Source organism: Sycon ciliatum, chromosome 8 (assembly GCF_964019385.1).
Source record: "Sycon ciliatum chromosome 8, ocSycCili1.1, whole genome shotgun sequence".
Classification (NCBI taxonomy): domain Eukaryota; kingdom Metazoa; phylum Porifera; class Calcarea; order Leucosolenida; family Sycettidae; genus Sycon; species Sycon ciliatum.
Window position 1 is genome coordinate 33,591,625 of NC_088650.1, and position 19,356 is coordinate 33,610,980.

The 19,356-nt window shown below is 47.0% G+C and overlaps 1 protein-coding gene and 1 long non-coding RNA gene across 2 annotated transcripts in view; both read right to left on the reverse strand.

Moving 5' to 3' along the window:
• The window catches only part of LOC135822815 (uncharacterized), a 100,646-nt gene that overhangs the window by 46,038 nt on the left and 35,252 nt on the right, over positions 1-19,356 (reverse strand). The window lies entirely within an intron of this gene.
• On the reverse strand, positions 3,559-4,309 carry LOC135822697 (uncharacterized). The gene is made up of 3 exons (XR_010554532.1): positions 4,174-4,309; positions 3,955-4,030; positions 3,559-3,662 (listed from the first exon to the last, which is right to left on the reverse strand). It is a non-coding gene; the product is annotated as an uncharacterized LOC135822697 (long non-coding RNA).

Below are 19,356 nucleotides of genomic sequence, written 5' to 3' on the forward strand. Positions count from 1 at the left end.
CGTGTCATTATACTACTCCCTGATTCGCACTTCGTAGATTTGCAGCAAACAAAGTTCACGTTCTGTGCATTCGTTTTATTCGCACATCGTCGATGTGCACTGATTGACAAGTTGCCCATGCAGAGCATGCCTAATCGGCTTTTCGATCGGTTAAGAGAATGTTCAAATTCGGCCATATTATGAGCCCCAAGATCAGAATTCGGCTCAACATTTAGAAAAGCGATCCTGTCAGCTTTTCTATTATTGTGTTCACATGGCAAGAAAAACGACACCGCTATGCTACGTAAGTTTCTACGTAAGGTGCTCGGTATTTCACTTAGGCTACGTAAGTCTCTACGTAAGGTGCTCGGTATTAGATCTACCAACGGGTGGTAGCCGCGTGCTGTGCACGTGCCCGGCAGACATTGTGTTGCAGTGCATGCAGTCCGTGTTTGGATGTGCATGCGCGAGGAACTAATAATGAATTTATATTACTTTCTCCTTTGGAACTGCTTCTTGTATGAGCTGTTTCGGATATTTCGTCTCCTGGCCTGGCTTATTTCGTTTCGGCGCTGCTGAGACCTCCTTTCGCGGAATATTACTCAATGACAGGTGAGTTGACCAGTTCCCTTTGATTCATTTGCTTGTGCTGACTCTTTCATTTACGAAAAGTGTGCTGATTTTGGGCGGAATGCAATAAATAATGGAAAAGCTGACAGGATCTCTTTTCTAAATTTAGCTTTTCCGCTGCCGAGGCCTCCTTTTACGGAATACTCGATGACAGGTGATCTCTGAGTTGACCGGTTTCCTTCGATTCATTTGCTTATGCTCACCCTTTCATTTACGGAAACGTGTGCTGATTTTATTCGGATTTAGATCCATTTTTATCTCTTTGCCCTTGTCTACAGTGTGCGAAGAACGCGAGTTCACCTTCTTGACGATAAGGCTTATGTTAAATGTGTTGTCGAAATACTCATATTCATTGTACATTGGTACATTACAAGTAAGGCACTGGTCAGTGGCATACTATCGTTGGCAGTTCCCAATCTGGAGGGAAAGGTTCAAGGACCCATTGACCGAGTTTGCAAAATAAATTCGCATATCAGGGAAAATCTCCATTGTGGAGAGGTTCAGTAAACTTGTTTGCTTCATACGAAACAAGCCAATGGGTGCAGTCTCGTCTCGTGAAGATCTCGTACTTGTATGATTGGATTTGTTTCCTCGAGTCTGGGCTGTTTGATTTATTATTTGTGAGTACCACCGAGATTGCACTGCCCCAAATAAAGTTTCGTGCCGCCAAAGCAAGAATGTGCTGTACATGTATCGTACTTTCTCTGTTGCTGTTTCAGTTGCCGTCATGTTGCTAAAGAAGCGTTCAGTAGAGAGGTTCTGCAAAACGAAAATTCGAACGAAGTTTCGCGACAGTCTTTGCGAAAGTGTGTACGGATTTTTGCACGAACGTTGCGTTCTGCACATTTTCGTAGTTTGCGCGGGCCAAGTGCACGTACGCCATGACCCGATCTCACGAAAGTGTGTACGACTGTTCATTTCGTGTTCCCTGCAAGTTTCGCGTCCAGAGTTGCGAAAGTTCGTGCGAAGTTTCGCACTTCATGACGTGGAACGAAAGTTTGTACGCATTTTCGTTTTGCAGAACCTCTCTAGTGACTCTTTATTTTGTTTCATACGAGACGAGTCAATGAGTTGGTGTGGCTTAGAATCTTTCGCTGTAGAAGAAATCTATTCATATGTCTATTGGAGAAATAATTGTATTCACTGGTTATAAAATAGGTTAAGACAAACTCACAGAAGAAATACCATCGGTCCCTTGGTGTTCGTCCTAAAGAGGTTCGACTGGATATCATTCACACTCACCAGAAGATGTGTAAGATTTTATTATTATGGAGTGCCTTGTTTATCTCTCAGTACCTCCAACCATAGCCTTGCCCCTTTTATCCTCAGGATCAGTGTAGTTGTTGGAATGAGGTGTTGGACTCAACAATGTATTTGTTTACATTTTAATACATGTTTATTGTTCCTCCTCTGCTGTGTTGTTTTAGAAAATCGTGGACTAACAGTTTGAAGTCATTGAACTACTTCCAAAAGTTGTATCGACATCAACAGGATTACGATTTCAGTGCAATATGATGCAGGATGACCTTATCACGATAACCCATGATTATAAACCATTATAAACACAGAATCAACAAAAACATCTGCGACACGCACCTGGTTACATTTCACAAATAAATCTGATCGAGGGTGGGGAAATCTGAAATATCTGAAAGGCAAGACAATTTTATGACAGAGTCATGAAATTCTGCTACAGCAACATGCACAGAATGACCTCTGTATAAAAAAAAAAGTATCACCACGGTCCACCACTACTCACATGTTTCCCCGCAGAAGAACATTATTATTATTATTATTATTATTTTATTTATTTTACTAGGGTGTTTCCCACAGACCTATGGTCTTCTTACGGGAGCCCCTAGAAAGGTTAAGCATGAACGAACAAATGGGCGATATTCTGTACAAGAGCGAACAGTGGAAGGCAGCATATTCCACCGATCAGAACCTATGTAGCCAAGACGAGAAAAACCAGCTTTAGTGTGGGCATGCATTATGCTAGTGCCATTTTCTGCAAGAAAAGGCTTGCACATCAATGCGTATAATACGGTATTGATACGATGTGAAGGCCATCATTTACATATTGATATACAAGTTGTAGGGCATTCCATTGATATGATTGGTGACAGAAAAAACAAAAGAAATTATAGCAATAAAAACTGCTTTATGGCAGTTTTCTAAAAAACGTTATTGTGTTCTAGTCCATGGACCCCGTCTAAAAAGTAAGAAATTAACGAAATGTGATAGCTGAAAATTAAAATTTCACACAAAACCTCACAATAATCACACACAGAATGAAAAGCTACATGAAGAAGACCTTTTAACCTCGTGATCCTCTTTCCTATGCATGCATGTTGCCAATTGTTGTTGCACTACGAGTTTAGTGTTGAAAGCAGCATTTCAAGTGTTGTGATTATTGTGAGGTTTTGTGTGAAATTTGAATTTTCAGCTATCACATTTCGTTAATTTCTTACTTTTTAGACGGGGTCCATGGACTAGAACACAATAACGTTTTTTAGAAAACTGCCATAAAGCAGTTTTTATTGCTATAATAGTACTTGAAGTCACCGTTCCCATTACGTCATGTACATTTACATACACCCTGTAGAAGCACTGAAACATCGGTTTTCGGCGAATTCAACATGCGAATTTTTGAACATTCGGCGAAAAGATGGGTAATTTCTTCAAAACCACTGTTTTCGGTGAATTTTTCGCCCGGCCGATTAGGGAAATGCCTACTATCCATGCAGGTACATTAGATGCATATTTCTATTTTGATCGGAATTCAGTTAGAATCAACCGGCTACGCCCGGAGTATCATGCATCAAAACAATTATTGAAGGGGTGTCACAGTGAAGCAGTGTTGCTACGCACCACAAATCCCCTCTGCCCTGCACCGAATTTATACTGGAGAATCCAGAGTGACCAGCAAAGAGTCACAACCCGCGGGTATCCAGTCACACTAAGGCATGTCCACCATTCCCCACATATTCACTGTAACAAAACACAATACTGTTTACTATAATACACTTTTATTTAAATGGACTTGGATGAGTCTGTAGAAGAGAACACAATGCACGCACACGCACGCATGCGCGGACACACACACACACACACACACACACACACACAAACACACACACACATCTAGGTTATAGTGCTATACACGTATCTAGGGTTTAGGAAGCACGAGAATGTGTCGAAGCACCCGCACATACCCCTTCATGCAGTGTACTTCAGTAGCCCAACACATTACGACCGCTCAGGACCATCACAAAACACATTACGACTGCACTGTTACTACACTACACACACAGTTACTACACTACGCCTGTTACAAGTACTTACAAATAATTTTGAAAACAAATGGCACATCCCGAAGACGGCAGCTAGCTCCAGACCTTCATACATACATCATCATCATCTGTAAAACCAAGCATGAGCGCACACAAACACTATTAGTGTCACGAATACGGAAGCAGGGTAAGACAAGAGGATACGAAACAAGTAAGTATCGCTATAACGAGGGGGATACGTATACATGTAGACAGAGCAGTGCTTACTTACAGGGTCCTGATACGCTCCATGGCGTCCCGGTAGTCGGACTGCAACAGCAGCCCGACCTGCCGGCCCTCCCAGTAACGGGCTCGATGGGCCGCACCCGCCAGGTGTGCGGCCACGGCTTGGCCTCCCACCAGCCTTTCTCCACTGTAAAAACGAAAGAAACCGCAGAAAGCACAGTGTCATAGAGCTCTTTTGTTGGGGGAGAGAGCTAGGAGCACTGCACACTTACCAAGTATCACAATATATGATAAGAAAGAGGCGGCGCTTGACGCACCGCCTCAGGTGCTGAAACAGGGGTATTACCCCTGTAAGGCGAACACCGCAATGACACGTGAACGTCATTTCTACAGACTGTTTTTCAGGATAATGATACTGAAGTGAAGGTGTGAACCGCAAAGCAAGACCTTTACCTTCTTCCTGTCGAATCCGCTACCCAGCTGCATACCGACATCACCCGCTAAAACCCAATCATACCAAGTAACGCAAAGGTCATCAGTTGACCTTTTGGACTTTTCAACTCTTATCCAAAACCACCAAGAGGAAAAAACCAGGATGAAGAAGACGTCAGTTGTAGAAGCGTTTGTGGAGGAGTTGTTACATTATTCTCAGTAAATAGATATGGCTGATACATTCGGTGTAGACGTGGACGACCGGTCGTGGTCTCTCACCACGGGTCCTTTACTAATAGAAAGGCGGACGCCAATAAGAACTGTTGTGGAGTTGGCAGATCAAAACGCGCAGCAAGAAATTTGGCACGTCGATGGTAGACTCCATCGGGAGGACGGACCAGCTCTTGTTGATAGTAGGGGAGTGTCCGCCTGGTGCTATGGAGGTCGCCTTCATCGCGTCAATGAACCTGCTTGGATAGGACGGGGTAGCATAGAGTACTACCTCAACGGCGCCCGTCATAGAGCCGGCGGTCCTGCAGTCAGTTATTATGACGCCACATGCGGTATTCTACGGTGGTATCACCACGGAAGACTCCACAGGTATGATGGCCCTGCAGTGGAAACATTTTCAGACCTTGGTGAAGACTCTGAGGGGTTCTACCGACACCGCGAAGAGTGGTATTGGAATGGCGTCAGACAAAGGATCGGCGACGGCCCTGCTCTGACGGAGAGATTTGATGGCGCCTATTTGCTGGAAGCCTGGTATGTCCAAGGGCGTCTACACAGAGTAGACGGACCAGCCAGGATCACTCGGAGTGATGATGGTATCACCATCCAGTGGTATTATCACGACCGGCTCCACAGGGAGAATGCGCCAGCCGTGATACGCAGGGAAGGTAACAACCGTGTACGGGAGTGGTACCGATACAACCTTCGGCATAGGGAAGATGGGCCTGCTTTCATCTCTCAGGAGGAGGAGGGTATCTATCAGTGGTACCTCAACGGGGTGTATTACGGTGACCACCATCAAGACCAGGCAATACACCCCATGGAGCTGCAGTACATCAATGTAGTGCCTACTAAGGTAGACTCGTCAGCAATAAGTCATGAGTCCATTTGTGTGATTTGTCAGGATACCCTGGACCGTCCTCTATCCAAGTTGGAGTGTGGTCATGAATTTCACTTCCACTGTATCAAGGAGTGGATCAGTTCTGCCCCCAGCCCAACTTGCCCAACCTGCCGCTACTCCATGACTGCTGAGGACTTGGTTGAGTTCTTGTAGTAATACATCACACAGTTGCATGTAGGCGACTACGAATGACCAGTCATGTGCTACAGACGGACACGGACATGCCACCCTAAGTAGCCATGAGCGGCTATTTGGACAAGGGCAACAAAGCACCCCGTGGGCAGCCAAGGTTGACACTAGCCACAAGTCTGGTCGCTCAGTTGAATAAGCTGGGTGTGCCCATGAAGACCATGGAAGACCTTTCCAGGTGTCGGCAACAAGCAGAGGACAAGACAGACTGGAAGAAACTGTGCAGCTCGACACTCGAGGACAAATCAGTATCGGCAGCTACTACACCTTGCTGATGATGCTCACAAGACAGAAGTGGGAAAAACACTGAATTTCTTTATTTAATGCTCAACTACACGAAATGTGTTATTATTATTATACATATTCAACTGTACTCAGTCTGGCTGACTGCCATTCTCTACCACACATTACCGGACACTGTTGTGGGTGTTGTCGTTATCGTCGTCGTTGTTGATGTTGTTGTTGTTGGTTGTTGTCGTCGTTATCGTCGTCGTTGCTGATTTTGTTGTTGGCTGTTGTTCTCGGTTGTTGTCGGTTGTTGTCGTCGTTTGTTGTTGGATGTTGCTGGTTATTGTTGGTTGTTGTTGGTTGTTGTTGGGTGTTGTTGTTGGTTGTTGTTGGCTGTTGTCGGTTGTTGTCAGGTGTTGTTGGTTGTTGTTGGTTGTTGTTGTTGTCGGTTGTTGTCGGTTGTTGGGTGTTGTTGTCGGTTGTTGGGTGTTCTCAGTTGGTTGGTGTTGGTTGTTGTTGGTTGTTGTCGGTTGTTGTCCGTTGTTGTCGGCTGTTGCTGGTTGTTGTTGGTTGTTGTTGTTGGCTGTTGTTGGTTGTTGTTGGATGTTGTTGTCGGTTGTTGTCGGTTGCTAGTTGTTGGTTGTAGTTGGTTGTTGTCGGTTGTTGTTGGTTGTTGTCGGTTGTTTTCGGCTGTTGTCGGTTGTTGTTGTTTATTGTTGGCTGTTGTTGGTTGTTGTTGGGTGTTGTTTGGTATTGTTGTCGGTTGTTGCCGGTTGTTGTTTGCTGTTGTTGGTTGTTGTTGCCGGTTGTTGTCGGTTGTTGGGTGTTGTTGTCGGTTGTTGGGTGTTGTTGTTGGTTGGTGTTGGTTGTTGTTGGTTGTTGTTGGTTGTTGTCCGTTGTTGTCGGTTGTTGTTGGTTGTTGTTGGTTGTTGTTGGCTGTTGTTGGTTGTTGTTGGTTGTTGTTGTCGGCTGTTGTCGGTTGTTGGTTGTTGTTGTTGGTTGTTGTTGGCTGTAGTTGGTTGTTATCGGTTGTTGTTGGTTGTTGGATGTTGTTGTCGGTTGTTGTCGGTTGTTGTTGGTTGTTGTTGGTTGTTGTTGGTTGTTGTTGGCTGTTGTTGGCTGTTGTTGGTTGTTGTCGGTTGTTGTCGGTTGTTGGGTGTTGTTGTTGGTTGTTGTCGGTTGTTGTCGGTTATTGTGTTTTAATCATTATTTTGTTCATTATCCAGGAGGATGTTGCTATGATCCAATACTATTTTTTCGCATATATGAGACAAGTTTGTGTAGCGTTAGTGTGACGTGGGGTATGCTGATTGGATGTGAGGTGGTGAGAGTATGCTGATTGACCGATAACAATTAGTGGAAGGGATAAAGTAATGCACTGCTTGTGCAGCGTAACCAAACACATGGTCTGTGGGAAACACCTTAGTAAAATAAATAAAATAATAATAACATGAATTGCCACCGGCACTTGAGAGACTCGAGCCTCGCCGCCTTGTTCAAATCGGACTTGGTAGCTTCGTACTGGAACTTAATCTTCTTCTTTTTGAGGTATGACCGTACAAAACGCGCTTGGATTTTTTCATTTATTTTATTTTATTTTTTTCATTGCAACATTTTTAGCAGATGTCCACTCGTGAAACAAAGGTGAATCTGGAACGAATAAATGGTCCATGTCAAAGGCATGACGAGTCTCGAAGTCTTCACATTCACGATGGAACCTTGTCATGATTGACGCATTCCTTGATGGTGCGCACATGAAATCACCCTGGCTCATCTTTTCCAACTCCATTCTTTTCACATCCTGCAACCCATACCCTACTAGTATCAGTGGGGACGCTAGAATCAGAAGAGGCAAGGCAGCACTCTTCCGTGGATGTATTACTCGACACAACACCACCCATACTTGTTTTCTAGAAGTTTTGACTATAATGATATATTGCAGCAGGAAGTAGTATACAGTCAAATAGGATAGGATAAGAATGAATGATCAACTGTCTGATAAAGAATGCAGTTCATTTAAAAAGACTTATTGGAAGGTCTCTACCAGCTGATCGTCATGTTGGACGGCGACACTGCATAATGATATGAAGCTCTCAGTTAGCTGTTTCAGTTCCGTGGTAGAAAGTGTCATGTGTGCGTCCAAAGAACGATGAAAACATCTGGGGTCCACGTTAATGCAGACGATTGGAGCAACAGCAAGACGTACCTTCAACGCTTGCTCGTCAATGTCGAGGGAGACTGCCCCGGGGTAGATGAAAACATCTTGTTCCACATCCAGTTCGAACCAGCTGGTCGGGACTAGCTTGCTTTCACCGTTGATGTACACCCGACATTGACCGTAGGACGAACATGATGGGTAGAAGTTGGTCTTGATCTTCTCCACACGTCCTCTTCGGAGAGTGTCACGGAGCGATGGACAAGTCTTGATCAAGTTCGTAATGATGAACTCAGTGGACTCATTCAGTTCGATGTAAACCTGTCCTTGAGCATCTTTGCGAGCTGTTGCCGTACTACCACAGGCTGGTAGAGCTCCTGAAGGGAAGTACATCTTATAACCAGGCTTGTAGAAGGATCTACCTGATGACTTGTAGGACAGTTGCATGTCCTCCTGAAACCCATCTACCACAATCTCTTTGTGGAGCTTGGTAGGAGCAGGTGACACATAGCGACGCTTAGCCGGTACTGCCTTCGAAGAGAGCACAACTTGAGGAGGGTCAGCAGGAAGAGCGGAATTCTTCCTCTCCCGCCGCTCGTATAGGTTATCCATCTTCCAGGAAGCGAAGGGAGAACAACTCATCAGCACTGTATTCGATGAACGAATGACTCGACTACAGGACAACCACCCGTATTTATACAAGGCAGAGACGGAGGCGGGTTGAAGTGATAAAATATGTGTCAGCTAGGTCAACCAATCACCATCAAGCCCGCCAAAAACATTTGACCACTCAGCATTGAGCCCACCAAAAACATTTGACCAACCAGCATCAAACCCGCCAAAAGCATTTTGTCCAATCAGCGGCATGCCCACCAAAATCATATCTCATCTTAAAGATTCCTTACATGATACCGCCACTTTAGTGAACTGATACAGTATGGAAATAAGATCAGAGTCAAACGTGTGCAAGTTCTGAATCACGTGATCAAGTGAATAGGTTTTCCCAACAATAGGCATCAATCAATGATACCATAAGAGATGTATCAGATGGAGATAAAATCAGCAAATTCGTACGCAACGTGGACAGTTGAGAAGAAGACACCATCCTGGTCGACTCCATGAGACGCAGTACATATAGGAGTGGAAAATGCTGAGGAAGAGGTTTCATGATTCGACTGAACCTCAACCATGATACATTGCTACGAGGTAAGTAGGAACGCAGTTTACGTAGTACATCCACATTCGTATCGTATACTATGCAGGATAATGCTATAGCATAGTTTATACTCTTGTACAAACAGGATTTTTTCATCGCAAGTATCTGCTCCCGAAGAGTGTGTACGCAAAGCTGATCGGATAAGAGTTCAGTTTTCGAAAGAAAATGCAAAAGATGACGATCCACACCGCTTAACCGCTCATGTACCGCGTAAGGCTTCTTCATCAAACTACATCTCCTATGCACATCATCTTCAGGGAAGTAAATCACCGCCATGACAAGTCCACACGAAGAACACACGTATCTTCCTTCATGTAAAACATGATCAAGATGTTGACACTGTTTTTCCTCCCGGTATTGCTCTTCTTCTTCTTCTTCTTCTTCTTCATCCTTCTCATGAAGTCTCCTGTCACGTACATAAGCAGGTAAGATCTTAAATTCAGAATCCATCTTCACTCCTCACCAACATCCTCATTATGACACTATATCCAGCATGATATCTACTTTATATAACCAATCCTATCCAGGGCAATTATCAGGTACAAATTCACCGAAAACAGTGGTTTTGAAGAAATTACCCATCTTTTCGCCGAATGTTCAAAAATTCGCATGTTGAATTCGCCGAAAACCGATGTTTCAGTGCTTCTACAGGGTGTATGTAAATGTACATGACGTAATGGGAACGGTGACTTCAAGTACTATGTTGAGCCGAATTCTGATCTTGGGGCTCATAATATGGCCGAATTTGAACATTCTCTTAACCGATCGAAAAGCCGATTAGGCATGTTGTTGTTGTTGTTGTTGTAGAAGTTTATTTAACGTCGCACCACAAACAGGCGATTTCGCCTCCTTTGATACATGTGGACGACAGAAGGAATGAGAGAGAGGGGGGGGGGGACAGAAGTATGGAGAGAGGAGGGTAGAAATAAATAAGCAATCAACCTCAGGGCTACACCAAAGCAAAAACGGAATGGGAACATACTATATACAAAATAGCTTCATACATATATTGCAAAACACGTTTACTATTCTTCAGTCCGCTATACCACAGAAACACACTAGCCGAAAAGCATTTAAACGGAGCCATGATGCGCTTTAAGCAGGGCACAGAACTGAAGGTGGCTGGGCTCGGAACGGAGATCAGGCGGGAGCTGGTTCCACAGGACTGCGCCGATGAACTGCATGGTCGCTCGACCCGCAGGACCGGGCCAAAATGGTACTCGAACGAGGTGATGTGCTGCTCCCCGAGTGCGGTCACCAGTAACTCTCACGAAGAAGCTGGTGAAGAGGGAGCTAGCTCGGGAGAACAGACAACGACGGACAAAGATGAGGAGCTTAATGTTAAACATGTCCTCCAGGGTGGTGAGGCGGAGCTGTTCAAAGATCGGGCTCGTGCGCGACCACGGTGGCAGACCGAAGAAGCCGCGGATAGCGCACTTCGTTAGACGTGTGAGGGGCTCCATGTTGCCAATTTGAAGTGACGGATAAAAGGCGTTGGAAGCGTACGACAACCTACCCTGGATCATCGACCTGTAAAACAGGATCTTTGACGCCAGGGTGAGGCTTCGGCGGCTCCGCCACAGCGCACCTACTGACTTCCGCACCTGCTGGATTGTGTGATTGACGTGAGGCTCCCAGGAGAGCTGCCCATCTACTATTACGCCCAGGTACCGCGCTTGTTCCACAACTGCAAGGGCTGCATTCCCACAGCGAATTCGAATGTTATCTGTGTCAGGCGCTGGGCCTCTTGGGGTAATCAACAGAGCTTGCGTTTTCTTTTGGTTCAGCATTAGCCCGCGGTCCTCCAACCACTGCGACAGGCCAGTGATGGCTGTGCTTAGAGAAGAGCACACTTGTTCGCAACTGCCCGAGGCTTCAATTGCAATGTCGTCTGCAAATTCCTGGTTTGTGACCTGCTGGGGCAAGCAGCATCGAAGGTTACGGATGTATAGTGTGAACAGGAGGGGGCCGAGGACGGATCCTTGCGGCACCCCTCGACTGCATGCGACGTATTCCGAGCAATTTCCGCCCACGACTACGCGTTGAAGCCGCTCACTCAGGTAACTAGTGAACCATATCTGGACAGTACCGCCGACCCCAATGTCGGATAGCTCCTGTGCCAAGATGGTGTGTTTGACACAGTCGAAAGCCTTCGACATATCCACGAATATCACACCTGTGAGTTTGCGCTCATACTTCGCTTTCAGCCAGCGATTGACAGCTAGCACAAGAGCGTCCTCCGTACTGTGGTTCTTCCTGTACGCGAACTGCGAGTCAGGGAGAATACTGTGATCGGTCAGAAAGGATGTAAGCTGAGCTTTGACGATCTTCTCGAGGAGGCGAGAAACGACTGGTAGTAGAGAAATAGGTCGATACGCAGTAGGCTGACAAGGGTCAAGGCCGCCACCTTTGAATAGCGGCGACACATTAGCAATTTTAAACTGACGGGGAACACACCCCTGACATAACGAAGTATTGAAAATGATGCTGAGCGAGGGAGCCAGTATTGATGCCGAGTTTCTAAGGACAATACCCGGCAAGTCATCATGTCCAGTTGCTTTTGACGCGTCAACGGACTGGAGAAGGGCCGTAATGTCCTCCGTCGAAACAGGCGCAAATTCCGTGAATGCTGGTGCTTCACGTTCGGCTGGTGCGTTGGCGCACAGCGCGTCTGGTCGTCCAGGGTCATGTACAACTTCGCCAAAAGTTCGGGAGAGGATTCCAACAGGTACTTGTGGTGGGCTTGAACTTTTCGCTCGTCCAGTCACCACGTTTATCGTATTCCAGAGCTTCCGTCCATCCTTTCCGGCCGACTGTAGGCGAGCTTGAAAATACTGATCCCTTAGCCTCCGATCTAGCTTGCGCGCGGCTGCGCGGAGAGTGCGGTGTTGCTCTCGCAGGCGGACATCGTTTGGAGAGCGTGAAAGAAGTCGGTGGGCCTTGTTTCGTTGACGCACAGCAGATACAAGTTCAGGACACAACCATGGGCAAGGTCGGCGCCTCGGCTTACGAGGAGGTTGTAAGGGGCTCTGCATGGGCAACTTGTCAATCAGTGCACATCGACGATGTGCGAATAAAACGAATGCACAGAACGTGAACTTTGTTTGCTGCAAATCTACGAAGTGCGAATCAGGGAGTAGTATAATGACACGTGTACTAGTACACCTTGTGTTGCACTGCGTCTTTTCCACACGCATAGGACCACTGAAGGTCACACGCTCCGCGTGCGTATGCACGCATGCGCAATATGTCACTGCATGCAATGTACATCTACGATGTGCAAATCAGGGGATAGTACGTATTTTACTACTCCCCGGTGCGAATGCACCGAACGTGCACAAGTGCACGTTCGCCATCTATGGCGAAAAGAACCTTAAGGATGACATTTATGGCATGCCAGGGGTCAAAGGTCAAACTCTGGGGGGTCCCGGGGCCAGACCAAGCACGACCGACACAGTGTGCCTTATTTGGCCCAAAGGTCAAAGGTCAAAAAGTGGCCCAGAACCCGCCCCGCACTAACTACTTCCTTGAACGGCTGTTGACGGATCAGGTGAGGTGCTAGTATGGCGGCTTTGCTGCATAGCCCTTCGCCTGCAGCTGAGTCTCCAAAGCTCTTGAACAAGGAGCTGATGGTAGTAACAAATGAGGAATCCAGTTTGCCAAGCGGGATGGCAAAGAGGTTTGGTTGAAAGTGTACTGCTTTCTCATAAATTATGCTGTATTGACAGCCTGGACATGATACTAATACCCTACCTGGTGACTTCGGCTTCAGCTCTTCTCGACCTTTCCGCTCATCAAACAGAAACACGTCATGAAACATGTCATGGCATTGATGCACAATAATTATGTGGCCGAGGCACTGGATGGGCAGCTAGGGGCACATTCGCCAAGTCGTGATTCTTACCTGCCTATATAGATTCCGGCTTTGGGTGGCCAAGTACCACCACGCAAAGATAGCAATGCCGTGGCAAGTGCGGCTGAGTCGGTGGGCTCCGTTGTATATAGCAGCCTGCCAGATGCTGAACCAATAGATAGTGTCCCTCCCTCTTTTCATCTCGGGAGGCTCACCGCAGCCGATACCTGTGCACTGATTGATGCAGCCTATGAACAATGCACTCAATACCGTCCCATTACTTTCCACGTTCCACTGGGGAAGATCGGGTGGCGATTCATTACAACTCTTTCCTCATATTACTCCTGTTTTGGTGATTGTGGATCCTACCGGCAGAGTGCCTTCAAGATTGCTGCGGTGTTTCAAGCCCTACTGTTACAGAAACCGAAAACTGACTCCTCCGGGTTTGCGAAGCTTCGGGAGCGCCGACTTGGGCAATAGGCAAGTGGAGATCTTGCTGACTTGATGAGAGAAGCAGGCACCATTCAGGATTGTAAGCGCCTTGAGTCTGATTCTAAAAACCGAGGTAGTGTTGACCCCGCTAGGGGCTTTGCAGACAAGGTCACGGCTGGGAAGCTTGCAGCTGCTCTCAAAGTATGATCGGACGATGAGGGTGGCCGTTTGCATGCCCTTGACGACACAGTGATGGATGTACAGTCCGAGATATCCTAAAGGACAAACACCCGTCACCAGAGCCGATCGATGAGGCTGCTCTCATATCTGGCGCGCCTCCGCCGCCTCCGGACTCCGTATACTTTAGTGGCTTAGGGCGGGAGGCGATCCGAAAAGCAGCCACTCATACACAAGGTGCTGCTGGTGCAAGTGGTGTTGATGCAGAGAATTGGAGACATATGTGCTCCAATTTCTCGACTGCTTCAGATGCACTGCGTGACGCTTTGGAGTCTTGTGCTCAAAGGCTGGTCACGTGAACCCAGACTCACTGGCTGCATTTACAGCTTGTCGATTAATAGCATTTGATAAGATAAGCGCCCTGGCGTAAGGCCCATAGGAATAGGCGAAGTATCTCGCAGGATAATAGGCAAAGCAATTCTCCAGGTTGCTGGTCCTGAGGTTCGTGAAGCCGTGGGTTGTGACCAGCTATGTGCCTGTCTGGATAGTGGGTTGGAGGCGGGCGTGCACGCGATGCAGACAATATTTTCCCGCCCTGATACTGAGGGCATTTTGTTGGCCGATGCATCGAATGCATTCAACAGATTGAATCGTCAAGTTTGCTTACTCAATGTTCGCCATTTGTGCCCACCCTTGGCCACAGTCCTGATCAATACCTACCCTTGGCCACAGTCCTGATCAATACGTGAACCGGCCCATGTATACATTGATGGAGAATGTATTCTATCACAGGATCTAGGAGGGTACCACACAAGGTGATCCCCTCGCGATGCAAATGTACGCTCTGGGCATGTTGCCTCCTTTTCGGCAAGCGGCTTGCGCTGACCCTGTTCAATCGTGGTTTGCTGATGACTCTTCCGCGGCTGGCCGTCTATGTGGTTTGCGACGGTGGTGGGACGTCCTCACCGAGCGAGGTCGTGCTTTTGGCTATTTCGTCAATGCCAAAAAATCTGTGTTGGTTATCAAAGAAGAGTGCTTGCTTGAGGCAAAGAATCTTTTCCAGAACACCGGCATTAAGATCACCTCAGATGGAGCACGTTATTTCGGTACCGCAAATGGCTCAAGTGCGTTTAAAGAAGAATATGGCAAGTCAAAGGTAGAAAACTGGGTGTGTGAGGTAGAGCGATTGGCGGTGATTGCGTGGACACAGCCTCAGGCGGCATATTCTGCCTTTACCTCGGGATTACGGGGGAAATGGACTTTCCTTTGTCGCTTGAGAATGCCATACGCAACAATTTTATCCCAGAGCTAACCTTCCGTGCGTTCCCAGGCAATGTTTTACGTAGCGTATTTGAGCTTCCTTGCCGCCTGGGTGGATTGGGCTCCATCCATCCAAGGACCTTGAGCGCACAGTTTGCTTCTTCCAACCGCATCACAGAGTCGCTCACCAACAGGATCTTGGCTGGAGAGAGGACCCTCGGAAGTGCCTTGACTTTATTCAGTAAGGCTAAGGCTGACGTCAGGGCGGCGACACGTCGGGCACAAATTGCTGGGATGGAGGCGGTGATGAGCAATTCCTCCGAGGCCCTGCGCAACAGTATTGAAGTTGCGCGTGAGAAGAGATCGTCGAGCTGGCTAACGTGTCGCCCATTGAGGAAATATGGCTTTAGTCTCAGCAAGCAGGAGTTTTAGGATGGGTTGTGGAACTTGTGTCTCCGATATGGGTGGACACCTGCAAGGCTTCCATCCCATTGCTCCTGTGGCCATGAAGCCAATGTGACGCACTCGCTTTCCTGTCCGCATGGATGTTTCCCGTCGATAAGACATAACGCTATCCGGGACACAACTACCCAGTTGTTGGATCAGATGTGCTCCAATGTCTCCATTGAACCTGTGTTGCAGCCGCTGACTGGCGAGCAGCTGAAGTATTGTACTGCTAATGTAGAGAATCATGCATGACTGGATGTGCCTGTCAGTGGTTTGTGGGGCAGTCGATTTGAGCCAACCCTTCTTGATGTTCGGCTGTTCAACCCATATGCTCGCTCAAATCGATCTGCACCACGTGCCACTGTGTACCGACGCCACGAGAAGGCTAAATGACGACATTATGAGGAACGTGTCAGGAACGTGGAGCAGGTATCTTTCGTTCCAGTGGTGATGTCGGCAAGTGGAGGGATGGGGAAGGCGGCATCGCCATTGTACGCAAGGGTGGCCGCTCTTCTGGCAGCAAAGAAGTCCGAGCAGTATTGTCACGTGATGGCCTATGTTCGATCGAAGTTGTCTTTCTCGCTACTTTTAAGTCTTGTATTATGTGTCTCCGAGGTTGCAGGCAGCTATTCGGACATCCCGTGGTTCTGGGGGCTGGTGCTTCGTCTAGTCTAGCTGTATCGGAAGCTCAAGTTCCTGTCTAAATTCATGGATTTCATTGATACGTTTTTGAGGAAGTTTACTTATCTATGCTGATGCCTCTTGTGTACTCCGTGTGCGGCTGGTTGGGTTCTTTTCTTAAACTTTGGGTTCTTTTCTTTAACTTTGGGTTCTTTCATTTGCTTTGAGTTCTTTACACTCTAAAATTGTTTTGGATTTTAGTTGTATTTATATCATTGATAAAGATGGTATTTTTGCCAGTACAAGAAGCTTGAGACACTGAGCCCTGGGTAGGCGGTACACACATGCTGCCGCATCGGATCAAGCGCTGTTCTGTACGACCTGTTGGCGCAGTCCCCAGTCAATCCACTGAATTTCCATGTTCACGACAGCAGTACTACTACATGTACTACAGTGAAACCTGTCTAACACGACCACTCAAGGGACCTTCAAAATGTGGTCTCTGTCACCAGGTGGTGGCCTTATCCAGGGTTAATTGACTGGAAATAGCATCCTTTGGTCCTGGTTGCAGTGGTCTACTAGGACAGGTGGTCGCCTTATTCGAGTGGTCGCCTTGACAGGTTTTACTATCCATTTTAGGAGTTGTCGTGCATGCCAGCCATCTCACTCGTCTGGCCATGCACGCACAGACGTCCAGCACACACGGCCGGTACGGGTGTCGAAATGTGTTTTTTTGCAGGTAAAGTAACAGCTTTAGTCCTTCACAAGCTTGACACATCTATGATTCAAATCCTGTCAAAGTTGACAAGGCAATGACATCATGTGTACGAAGAAAACTTGTCCAGTTTTTCAATTTCAATGTTTTTCTTTTTCTTTGAATGAATGGAATTAAATTTTTATGACCAGCTGGAAGTCTGTTGGTCAGTGTACAAACTGTACATAATTATATCCAAGACGTGATCGAGGCAAACGTCAGGTCGTTGAATGTCAGTGTCATCAGTGAATATTGTGGCACACGTTCTGACCCAACATCATTTTGGCAATAAGTACACGCATCTGTAAAGCGCCGCAGAACGCAAATGCTAGTGCACGTCCTTCGGATGGACCCCAATGCACCTGCTTTCAGAGGTATGTCATGCTATCCGAAGCGAGACGCTACCGGCCACCGTGGTAGACCAAAGACAACACTCACCACCACGGTCATCAAGGATCTCCAAGAATGGAACATCTCATTGAAGAGTGTGGGGGACTTGGAAGAGGTCCGCGCCACTGCCACTGACAAGAATCAGTGGCGTGCCATGTTCCATCAGTAGCTGCTGCATTTTGTCCGCTCCGCTCAGTAACTCCGTTCCTAACGTTCAAGCAGTAACCGCTGCATTTTAGCCACTCAGTAACTATTGGCGCTTGCACTCCGTTTCCCACTTTTTTCACAACCATTACATGTAGCAGAGCTCAAAAGAGACAGAAATGGAAAGGTTAGCACTACATCGCTGCACTGTACGCGAACTGTTCTATTATTATACTGTGGCGTAAACCTTTGGTCCTTTCCTTCTTCTAAGTAATTCTATTCTAATCTTGGCTTCAGATCAGACTTGCAAACAGCCATCAGTGCTTCTCTGACCACTATCATCTATTTACGTATGTCGCCTAGTACACATGTAGATGTATGGCTGGTGATACTCACATAGCTAGCTGGGACCTGTACATCAACTAGCGCCTGGCGCATAGGCGAACACTCAGCGGCGACTCGGTCGGCAATTCGATCATTCTATCGTTGTTCTCGGCATTGCTACTGTTACTACTGCAGCCAGTCCTGAAATGCCTGCAATCAGATCGTTCTCATCATGAACGTTACACTCACCTGGATGTTCCTGAATTTAGTGTCTTTTCTTTGGATTCCGCTCTAGACAGCAACGCTGTCAAGAGCACGAATTCTGCCATGTCCCAAATACATTGGTCAGCAGCTTTCAGCCTGGAGAGGTGTGATCCTGACATACCTGTGGACAACTTTCACTCTATCCTCCATTGCACCTGTTCAAGATTTCTGCCCACGCGGAAGCCATCAGCTGCCAAGCGGGTGGATGTGATCCCACCCTGGCTGAACAGTACCCTTCGACATCAAACAAAGAAAAATCGAGTTTCGTGCAGTGTTTACCGAGAGTTTCCCTCGGCAGACTACTTCGCTATTAACTTAACAGACGAGAGCGCAACGTTCCTCGCAATATGTCTCCAACTGCCCGTCGACTGTACATCTCATCCCTAACTACAGCATTGGGTATCACGCTCCTCGGCTTTCGCCTTGTTGAGCACTCTTAGTAGGCTGCTCTAGTGCTGCTGCACCGCGCAATGCCCGCTACTTTTTGTAGTTTGAGCACTCTGGCGCTAAAACGACGAGCTACCTAAAATGTCTGTGGTGCCTCCTTTGCACCATTATTTATTTATTATTTATTGCAACATCTCAAGACTCGGCGGAAACACCGGCCAATAATACGAGAGTGGGTGATTGCCAACCACGGCGATAAATAGAAAGAAGGGGAGGGAAAAAGAAAGAGTAGCAAAACGAACAGCAACAACAACTCCGTAAAGAAAGATAATGTCAAATAAAAACAGTGAAAAACACAGAGACGCAAAGGACATGTGGATAATGAGCTATGCATGTCGTAGTAAATAAGGGGCGGCACGGATCTTAAACAGGCGGAGTGAGGTCAGGTCCTTAACTTCTCTGGGTAGAGTGAGCCAAACAGAATAAGCAATAAAGAGAGGGGAGCGCAAAAGAGTGGATGAGTTACACTTAGGGAGTAAGAGTGAGTTTCTAGTTCTTAGAGAAGAGAACCAATTAAAACACATGAGATGAGGTGGGCACAACTCAAGCTTAATAGAATGGACAAGAGAAGCCAGGTGTGCACTGCGTCCATGTGATAACGGGGTTGTGTGAGCGATTTTATAAAGGGCGGATGATGAGAGCATGCGGGGTTGACGGAGGAGAATTTTAAGGATTTTCTTGTGATGTATTTCAAGCTTTGCAGCAGCGGAAGAGGATAACCCAACCCAAGACGTATCTGCATAATGAAATATTGGGCGAAGGTAGGC